Source organism: Somniosus microcephalus, chromosome 12, assembly GCF_052327205.1.
Source record: "Somniosus microcephalus isolate GS21.2 chromosome 12, FLI_Smic_1.0, whole genome shotgun sequence".
Taxonomy (NCBI): domain Eukaryota; kingdom Metazoa; phylum Chordata; class Chondrichthyes; order Squaliformes; family Somniosidae; genus Somniosus; species Somniosus microcephalus.
This window is the reverse complement of record NC_140998.1, coordinates 228184099-228195190: the sequence shown is the minus strand read 5'-3', so window position 1 is coordinate 228195190 and position 11092 is coordinate 228184099.

The following is an 11092-nucleotide window of genomic DNA, read 5'->3' as shown; positions in this document are numbered from 1 at the left end:
TTTTTCACACTCTCATTATGAATTAGTTTGGCCCTTTGTGTTTCTCTCCTTTGCTTATTGCTTCTCACCTTTCTACCATCTATTTCTGACTTCATATGACTTCCCTCTTTTCCACTACCTAGGTTCCCATCCCCCTGCCAAATTAGTTTAAATCCTCCCGAACCGCCCTAGAAAATATTACCCCGAGGACATCGGCTCCCTCACAGTTCAGGTGTAGACCGTCCCCTTGGTACAGGTCACTCCTCCCCAAGAACTGGTTCCAATGCCTCAGGAATTTAAATCCCTCTCCCTTGCACCACTGCTCAAGCCACGTATTTAGCTTATCTATCTTACTCTCTCTAAACTTATTAGCTCGTGGCACTGGTAGCAATCCAGAGATTACTACCTTTGAGGTCCTACTTTTCAATTTAGCTCCTAACTCCCTAAATTCAGCTTGTAGGACCTCCTCCCTCTTTTTACCTACATCGTTGGTACCTACATGTACCACGACAACTGGCTGATCCCCCTCCCCCTTCAGAATGCTCTGCACCCGCTCCGAGACATCCTTGACCCTTGCACCAGGGAGGCAACATACCATCTTGGAGTCTCGGTCTCGGCCACAGAAACTCCTATCTATCCCCCTTACAATTGAATCCCCTATCACTATAGCCCTATCCCTCTTTTTTCCGCCCTTCTGTGCAGCAGAGCCAGTCATGGTGCCCTGAACCTGGCTGCTGGTGCCTTCCCCTGATAAGTCATCTCCCCCAACAGTACCCAAAACGGTAAACCTGTTTTGGAGGGAGATGACCGCAGGCGATTCCTGCACTACCTTCCTGCCTTTACCCTGCCTTTTGGTCACCCATTTACTGTCTGAGCTAGCCTTTACCTGCGGTGTGACCAACTCACTGAATGTGCTATCCACAAGATCCTCAGCATCGCGTATGCTCCAGAGTGAGTCCATTCGCAGCTCCAGCGCCGCCATGCGGTCCGCTAGGAGCTGCAGCTGGACACACTTCCTGCACACATAGTTGTCAGGGACAGTGTCCCTGATTTCCCACATGGCACAGGAGGAGCATGGCACGGGTCCGAGCTGCCCTTCCATGACTTAACCCTTGCAATACCCTTTTATTTACTACGATTTAGCTTAATTATTGAATTCTACTTAGAATAAGTTTGTGAAAGTACTCACCAACCAGTCACCTACCTGTTTTCTGGTGTTGTATTTTCACTGCCGCCTCCTGTCCTGGAACCTTTTCCACCTAGGTTAGGCTCCTGAAATAAAATAAATTGAACCTACCTTTTCAACTTCCCCTAACCCCTAAAAGGTTAGAGGAGGTGGAAGGGTGGGAGACACTACACTGTAGTGTTTCGGGTTTAGCAACAGCTCCACCTATATAAGAGTTACTGGCCTCCTGCTCTCCTGATTGCACCAGCTGTGAAAGAAAAAGCCCGCGAAAGGTGAGCTTTTAAGCTCTCCCGCCTCGGGCTGCTTCCGCGCAGGTCCGCTGCTCCTCCGGTCTCGGGGCTGTGGGCCTCGGTGCCTCTGACTGCTCCCTCTCAAGCCTTTAAGCTCTCCCGCCTCGGGCTGCTTCCGCGCAGGTCCGCTGCTCCTCCGGTCTCGGGGCTGTGGGCCTCGGTGCCTCTGACTGCTCCCTCTCAAGCCTTTAAGCTCTCCCGCCTCGGGCTGCTTCCGCGCAGGTCCGCTGCTCCTCCGGTCTCGGGGCTGTGGGCCTCGGTGCCTCTGACTGCTCCCTCTCAAGCCTTTAAGCTCTCCCGCCTCGGGCTGCTTCCGCGCAGGTCCGCTGCTCCTCCGGTCTCGGGGCTGTGGGCCTCGGTGCCTCTGACTGCTCCCTCTCAAGCCTTTAAGCTCTCCCGCCTCGGGCTGCTTCCGCGCAGGTCCGCTGCTCCTCCGGTCTCGGGGCTGTGGGCCTCGGTGCCTCTGACTGCTCCCTCTCAAGCCTTTAAGCTCTCCCGCCTCGGGCTGCTTCCGCGCAGGTCCGCTGCTCCTCCGATCAATCAATCCCCGAGGGAAGGGGAAGTATTGAAATCACAAACGAGGTCATTAGTGAAGGATTTGCAGGAAACCCAGGAAGAGCGGGATGAATATGAACGCATGAAGAAGTCTCTTCAGGAAAGATGTCTAGGGAGGGAACAACAGTCGGCTAACGTCCAGTTGGGTACGGAAGAAGTAGCAGGCCCTCTCGCTAGACTAGCTCAGGACGACACCGAATATTACCATGACCTGTTGAGTGACACTGAATATTACGAGGATCTGGTCTGCCCAGCTTGTGATGAAAACTCCCAAAGTGCAGAAATCAGGATGAAGCACTTAAAGTCTAAGGAACATAGAGAGATGGTGGCGCTACAGCTGGCAGCTGATAAGGGAGCCCCGAGAGTCTCCAAGAAGCAGAAAAGAAAAAGAAGAAGCAGAAGATGATAACCATCAAAATCATTATCACTCCTACCAGATCATGCACGTGGGCCCTACAAAGGGAGATAAATCAGTTGGAAAGTAAGGAAAATTACCAAGGCAATACAGCTGTTTGTAAAAGTCAGCATTGCTGGTTCAGCAGGACGGGAGTTCAAGCTGTTACGTCAAGGGGAAGACTAGTGGAGGAGTCACGCTAGCAATGTGAACCGGCTACACCACAGCGATGTTGTTCGGACCGAGTCAAGACTAGAGACTGAATCTATACACTGTTCCCACAGAGACTGAACCTGTGAACTGTTTCCCACAGAGACTATATCTGTAAATTGTTTACCTGAAGTTGAATATATGTATGTTAATGAGAAATAGTATGTTGTAAGCTAAAAAGGGAGGATTGTAGTGTATGTAACCGTCTACCTTTAAGAGACTATTGTATGTAACCGTTCACCTTTAAGAGAACTATTTTAGGTGTGGCACTACTTGTTTGGCTTCTGTATACGGTAATACCGACGGTGACCACACCGGTATATAAGTGCTGTGGCATGATTTATAGGGCAGATTCGCCCTGACCTTCGAATAGTAAAGTCCTGTTGTATGTTACTCCTGAAGTCTGTGTCGTAATTAACTGCACAACCCACAGACTTTACACAAACCATCGTAAACACCTTCACCGAAGCGTACGAGAGCATGGGCCTTACACTAAACATCCGTAAGACAAAGGTCCTCTACCAACCTGCCCCCGCCACACAGTGCTGCCCCCCGATTATCAAAATCCACGACAAGGCCTAGGACAACGGGGACCACTTTCCATACCTCGGGAGCCTACTGTCAACAAGGGCAGACGTCGACGACGAAGTCCAACACCGCCTTCAGTGTGCCAGTGCAGCCTTCGGTCGCCTGAGGAAGAGAGTGTTTCAAGACCAGGATCTCAAACCCGGCACTAAGCTCATGGTCTACAGGGCAGCAGTGATACCTGCCCTGCTGTATGCCTCAGAGACATGGACCATGTACAGCAGGCACCTCAAAGCACTGGAGAGGTACCACCAACGCTGCCTCCGCAAGATCCTGCAAATCCATTGGCAGGATAGGTGCACCAACGTCAGTGTTCTTGCTCAGGCCAACATCCCCAGCATCGAAGCTTTGACCATGCTCAATCAGCTCCGATGGACGGGTCACATTGTCCGCATGCCCGATACGAGACTCCCAAAACAAGCGCTCTACTCGGAGCTCCGGCACGGCAAGAGAGCCCCAGGTGGGCAGAGGAAATGCTTCAAGGACACCCTCAAAGCCTCCTTGGAAAAAGTGCAACATCCCCACCGACACCTGGGAATCCCTGGCCCAAGACCACACAAAGTGGAGGAGAAGCATCCGGGAAGGCGCCGAACACCTCGAGTGTCTTCGCTGGGATCAAATGGAAGCCAAGCGCAGGCAGTGCAAGGAGCGCATGTCAACCCAAGCACCCCACCCACCCGCCCCTTCAACCACTGTCTGCCCCACCTGTGACAGAGACTGTAGGTCCCGCATTGGACTTATCAGTCACCTGCAAACTCATTTGTAATGTGGAAGCAAGTCATCCTCAGTTCCGAGGGACTGCCTAAGAAGGAGAAGATATATATATATGTGTGTGTATATGTGTCTGTATGTGTGTGTATATGTGTGTGCATCTGTTTTTATTATATATATGTATATATGTGCGTCTGTATGTATGTGTGAGTGTGTATGCGTATGTATGAGTGTGTCTGTATTTATGAGTATGTGTGTGTATTTGTGTGTCTGTTTGTGTGAGTGTGTGTGTGTATGTGTGTTTGAAGTACTTGGATAGTTATGGCGCAGTTAGAGAGACAAGCAGAGATTTTACAGGGATACATCTTATCCAGCGGTTTTCCTGGCCTGGCATTCCCATTAGCTCTCAATAGTAATCTATGCTAGGATGTATTATAATCTAGTAATACCTCATTTTGTGCGGAAAACAGATGTCAGATTTGCAGATTAATTCTGTCAAATCCGACTTCCGTACGGAACATAAAACGGTTTTGAGCTCACAAACTTACTCCGAGCAGGCCTCGCAATTTGGCCCCGGCCCACCTCAGACATTAGTCCGCGACCTGGTCCGTTGCGGAGCGCCGGGCCAACGAACAAGCTCACGAGCTCCACTCCAAACCCGCAAAGCTGAGAAAATGTCTGCTGCCCATCTCGAACACCCCTGGCCTCTCACAGCCAGTTCGCACTCCCACACAACACTTTTCAGCTCCATTCACTTTGACTGCTGAGTGTGGCGACTGGCTGAATAAATCTGCCATTACCATAAAAACAGAACCCCCCCCTCTACATCCACAGGGTCTACTTACGTGTGCGAACCTACATTGTAATTGTTTGTGCACATGCTTCCTTCTGCTCCACCTTCTTTGTTTTAAAAATGTTTTTTCAATTGGAGTATTTATTTCTCAGTCAACCCCCATGTCAAGGCCAAGAAGTAGAAAGAAAAGAAAGACTTGCATTTCTATAGCGCCTTTCACCACCTCAGGACGGCCCAAAGTGCTGTGCAGCCAATGAAGTACTTTTGAAGTGTAGCCACTGTTGTAGTGTCTGCTGTGGCTCAGTGGGTAGCACACTTGCCTCTGAGTCAGAAGGTTGTGGGTTCAGTAGTCCCACTCCAGGGACTTGAGCACAAAAATATAGGCTGACACTCCCAGTGCAGTGCTGAGGGAGCGCTGCACTGTCGGAGGTGCTGTCTTTCGGATGAGACGTTAAGCCGAGGCCCCGTCTGCTCTCTCAGGTGGATGTAAAAGATCCCATGGCACTATTTCAAAAGAAGAGCAGCAGAGTTATCCCTGGTGTCCTGGCCAGTATTTATCCCTCAACCAACATAACAAAAACCTACACTAAAATGAAGGTGGATATACAATGCCTAACATTCAAGAAAATAATGCATAATTTGCAACAAACATATATTCCTCTAGGGCGTAAAAACCCAAACGGAAAAGTGATCCATCCATGGCTAACAAAAGAAATTAAAGCTAGTATTAAGTCAAAGGAGAAAGCTTATAAAGTTGCCAGAAAAAGCGGTCAGCCTGAGGATTGGGATCTTTTTAGAAATCAGCAAAGGGGGACCAAGAAATTGATAAAGAAAGGGAAAATGGAATATGAGCACAAACTAGCGAAAAATATAAAAACTGATTGTAAAAGCTTCTATAGGTATGTGAAAAGGAAAAGACTGGTGAAGGTAAATGTAGGTCCTTTACAGTTAGAGACGGGAGAATTTATAATGGGGAATGAGGAAATGGCAGAGAAATTAAATAAATACACGAAAAACCTCCCAGAAATATGAGAAAACCAAGGGTGTGGCGAGAATGAGGAACTTAAATAAATTATTATTAGTAAAAAAGCAGTACTAGCAAAATTAACGGGACTAAAAGTCAATAAATCCCAAGGGCCGGATGACCTACATCCTAGGGTTTTGCAAGAGGTGGCCATTAGAATAGTGGATGCATTGGTTGTCATCTTCCACAATTCTATGGATTCTGGATTCTGGAAAGGTTCCTGCAGATTGGAGGATAGCAAATGTAACCCCGCTATTTAAGAAAGGAGGGAGAGAGAAAACGGGGAACTACAGACCTGTTAGCCTCACATCAGTAGTTGGGAAAATGCTGGAATCTATTATAAAGGATGCAATAACTGGGCACTTAGAAACTAATAGTAAGATTGGGCAGAGTCAACATGGATTTATGAAAGGGAAATCCTGTTTGACAAACCTATTGGGGTTCTTTGAGGATGTAACTAGTGGAGTAGACAAAGGGGAACCGGTAGATGTGTTGTATTTGGATTTTCAGAAGGCCTTCGATAAGGTCCCACACAAGAGGTTGGTGAACAAAATTAGGGTACATGGAATTGGGGGTAATATACTAGCATGGATTGAGAATTGGTTAACAGACAGAAAACAAAGAGTAGGGATAAACGGGTCTTTTTCAGGATGGCAGGCTGTGACTAGTGGGGTACCGCAAGGATCGGTGCTTGGGCCCCAACTATTCACAATCTATATCAATGATTTGGATGAGGGGACTAAATGTAACATTTCCAAATTTGCTGATGACACAAAGCTAGGTGGCAGTGTCAGTTGCGAAGAGAATGTGAAGAGGCTTCAAGGGGATCTCGACAGGCTCAGTGAGTGGGCGAGAACATGGCAGATGGAATATAATGTGGATAAATGTGAAGTTATCCACTTTGATAGAAAAAACAGGAAGGCAGAATATTTCCTAAATGGTGAAAGATTGGGGAATACAGATGCTCAAAGGGACCTGGGTGTCCTTGTACATGAGTCACTGAAAGTGAATGTGCAGGTGCAGCAAGCCATTAGGAAGGCAAATGGTATGCTGACCTTCAATACAAGAGGATTTGAGTACAGAAGTAAAGAAGTCTTAAACCAATTATATAGGGCCTTGGTGAGACCACACCTGGAGTACTGTGTACAATTTTGGTCTCCTTACCTATGGGCAGCACGGTGGCATAGTGGTTAGCACTGTTGCCTCACAGCGCCAGGGACCCGGGTTCGAATCCGGCCTCGGGCGACTGTCTGTGTGGAGTTTGCACATTCTCCCTGTGTTTGCGTGGGTTTCCTCCGGGTGCTCCGGTTTCCTCCCACAGTCCAAAGATGTGTGGGTTAGGTTGATTGGCTATGATAAATTGATCCTTAGTGTTAGGGGGATTAAATACGTGGGGTTACGGGGATAGGGTGGGATATGTGTTGGTGTAGGGGTTACGGGGATCGGGTGGGATATGTGTCGGTGCAGGCTCGATGGGCCGAAATGGCCTCTATCTGTACTGTGGGGTTTCTGTGATTCTGTGATTCTGTGAAGGATATACTTGCCATAGAGGGAGTGCAACGAAGGTTCACGAGATTGATTCCTGGGATGATGGGACTGTCGTATGAGAAGAGATTGAGTAAACTAGGCCTATATTCTCTTGAATTCAGAAGAATGAGAGGGGATCTCATTGAAGCACACAAAATTATTACAGGGCTTGATAGGGTAAATGCTGGGAGAATGTTTCCCTTGGCTGGGGAGTCTAGAACCAGGGGCCACAGCCTCAGGATAAAGGGTAGGTCATTCAGGACTGAGATGAGAAGACATTTCTTCACACAGAGGGTGGTGAATCTTTGGAATTCTCTACCCCAGAGGGCTGTGGAGGCTCAGTCATTGGGTATATTCAAAACAGAAGTCAATAGATTTCTGACTAGTAAGGGCATCAAGGCATATGGTGGTAAGGCCGGTGAATGGAATTGAGGCAGAAGATCAGCCATGATCTCATTGAATGGCGGAGCAGGCTCGTAGGGCTGAATGGCCTACCCCTGCTCCTATTTCTTATGTTCTTAAGCAGATTATCTGGTCATTATCACATTGCTGTTTGTGGGGCCTTGCTGTGTGCAAATTGGCTGCTGTGTTTCCCACATTACAACAGTGACTACACTTCAAAAAAAGCACTTAATTGGCTGTAAAGCACTTTGAGACGTCCGGTGGTCGTGAAAGGTGCTATAGAAATGCAAGTCTTTCTTTTCTTTTTTAATGTAGGAAATGCGGCAACACAACAAGCTCCCAGAAACAGCAATGTGATAATGACCAGGTCATCTGTCTTTTAGTGATGTTGGTTGAGGGATTAAATATTGGCCGGGAGACTGGGAGGGTAACTCCCCTGCTCTTCTTCGAAATAATGCCATGGGATGGTTTATGTCTGCCTGAGAAAGCAGATGGGGCCTCAGTTTAACAGGGAAACTTCTATATTTGGGGTTCAGAATGGCAAGAGTCAGTGACTGGGGGAGGGGGCAGCATTTTTTTCCCTACCTGCTTGTTGGTTCAGATGGTCTCCTGATATGGTGAGAATATATTTGTTGGAATTGTCTGTAAAGTTCGCTAATGTCCATTAGGGAAGGAAACACGCCGTCCTTACCCGGTCTGGCCTATATGTGACTCCAGACCCACATGAATGTGGGTGACTCCTAACTGCCCTCTGAGGTGGCCTAGCCAGCCACTCAATTCATCTCAGCAAAGTTAATCAATTAAAAGGAGGTGCAAGGTTTCGTCTGTAAGGTGTGTTGTCGAGTTCTTGTCAGAAACACAGCCACTTTCTTAAACAGGATGGAAGAGGAGTTCACGACTAAATCTCGTTGAATTAACTGACGTGTGAATTCTCCCTTTCCTGTAGTACGTGGAGTCGATGACCTTTTATCAGTGAAACAGTAACTCTTGTTTCTCTCTCTCCACAGATGCTGCCTGACCTGCTGAGTGTTTCCAGCATTTTCTGTTTTTTCTTCAAAAGTACTGTGTTAGCTGTAAAGCGCTTTGCGATGCCCTGAGGTCGTGAAAGGCGCTATATAAATGCAAGTTCTTTCTGCTTAAAATGGCGGGTGGAGGACTTTTGTACGAATGAGTTAAGCTTTTGACAGAGTAGACACAGAGGGCTGGATTTTATCAATGGAGGCGTGTAGGAGGCGGGGCTCCCACTCCCAGCGGGCTCAGCAGGCCAATTAATGGCCAACCGGCAACAGGTGACGTCACAGATTGACATTTCATCGTTCAAGAGCTTTTGACAGATGAAATATCAGTGTTTGACAGCTCTTTGAAGCTGTCAAACACTGACAATCTGTACTCTAAGTTAATTCCTTCCTCTCAGGCTGATTTAGAGATCTCTCCAGAACAGAAAGCAGAGGCTGCAACTTTTGACAGCTCGCGGCCATTCTGCTTTCTGTGCCGATGAGATGAGGGACTCCCAAGACCTGAAGGAAGGAAGCCTGCATTATTATTAAGTAAAAGTAAGTAAAACTTACTTAAACACTTTACACACGCCAAACACACTTACCTCTGCATTCATGCACCCATTACTCACCTGAACACCGGACATTTCGACCCCTCCAAGCCCTTCAGCACGACGGTCCACCTCGCTAACTTGGCGTGGTTTGGAGCCGTCGGGAATCCCACACTTCAGGAATAAAAATAGGGATTAGGCTAAAAACTGCCTGTTAGCTACCTGTTAACAGGCAATTAATTGGCACTAATCCCCTTCCCGCCTCGGGGAGGCGGCTCCCAGCACTGGTCGGGTACCCGCCTCCTGGGAAACGGGCATGGAGGCGGGTTGGGGGCGGGATGGGCTCGTGCCCCCCGATTTCGCGATTTTAACCCCCCCACAAGCCTCCAATCCCGCCTCAACGGCCCGATGAATTTCGAGCCCAGAGTGTTTCTACTTGTGGGGAAGATCATAATGAGAAGCCATCAATATAAGATAGTCACCAAGAAATCCAATAGGCAATTCAGAAGGAACTTCTTTATCCAAAGAGTGGTGGGAATGTGGAACTCGCTACCACAGGGAGTGGTTGAAGTGAAGGGTATAGACGTATTTAAGGGGCGGTTAGATAAGCATATGAGGGAGGAGGGAATAGAGTGTTCGGCTGAAAGAGTTAGATGAGGAAAGACAGGAGGAGGCTCGAGTGGAGCATAAACGCCGGCATGGACTGTTTGGGTCGAATGGCCTGTTTCTGTGCCATATATCCTATGTAAACTAAAGCACTATCTGAGGAGATTAAACCCCTTCATTATTTTAATCCAAATTTGCACATAAAACATAATTACAACATCAATAAACAAGCAATGGATCTGCCTCAATTATGCTGAGCTTGCTAAATATCAGCCAACAACATCTTGCGTCTATAAAATAGCAAATATTTCAAGATGCTTCACAGAGGGAAAAGGGGAACCGAATGGTAGTGGAAGAGTTGGGAAAGATGACATAGTTGAAATGATAGATTTTCAGGAGACTTTTAAAGACAAAGGGGATAAGTTTGACTATCAGCGATAGTGTAAAATGGGCAATAGCGAATCAGCAGCCTGTTTTGAATCTCCCTAATATTTATATCCATTGAAGTCAATGAAAAAAAGAAAGATCTTTAAGTCACTCTCTCTCAATCTAAGAAAGAGAAGGAACAAAATAACTTGCATTTATATAGCGCCTTCCACAACCTCAGGATGTCCCATTGCGTTTACGGCCAATGAAGTACTTTTTGAAGAGTAGTCACTGTTATAGTGTAGGTGTGGCAGAGCCACCAAGGGACTCTTATATCGATGTACATAATTATCTGTAACAGAATGAATCTGTACCTGTATTCGTTTTAGTACATGTAAATAGCACGGTCCCTAGAGGGTTAAGACCAAACGAGATGACGTCACCACGTGGGTCACGTGACGTTCCCAACGGCGGGAAACGTGATGACGTCATGATGTCAGAGGGAGGAGCTCTCTCTCTCAGTCCTCGTGGAGCCAGCATTGAGCATAGACCTGTTTGTTAGTTCTCCTGCGTTTGATTGTTACTTCTGCAAAACAGTATTAAACTTCGTTTGGTTAACAGACTGACTCGATCTCAGTCTTTTGATTAGGAATCTGGCAATTCCTACAGTGGTGACCCCGAACTTTCGCGAACGATCTTCGCGAAGGAAGCGACGTGCAACGAGATGATGGAAGCGAATGCGGTGGCTTTGAAGCTCCCTCAGTTCTGGGAACAGGCGGCCTCCTGGTTCATGCAAGCGGAAGCTCAGTTTGAACTGTGAAACATCGTGGCGGATCAGACCCGTTACCTCTATGTGGTCTCCGCACTCGATGGCTCCGCGGCTTCATGGATCATCAACCTGCTTGAAAACCCCCCGGT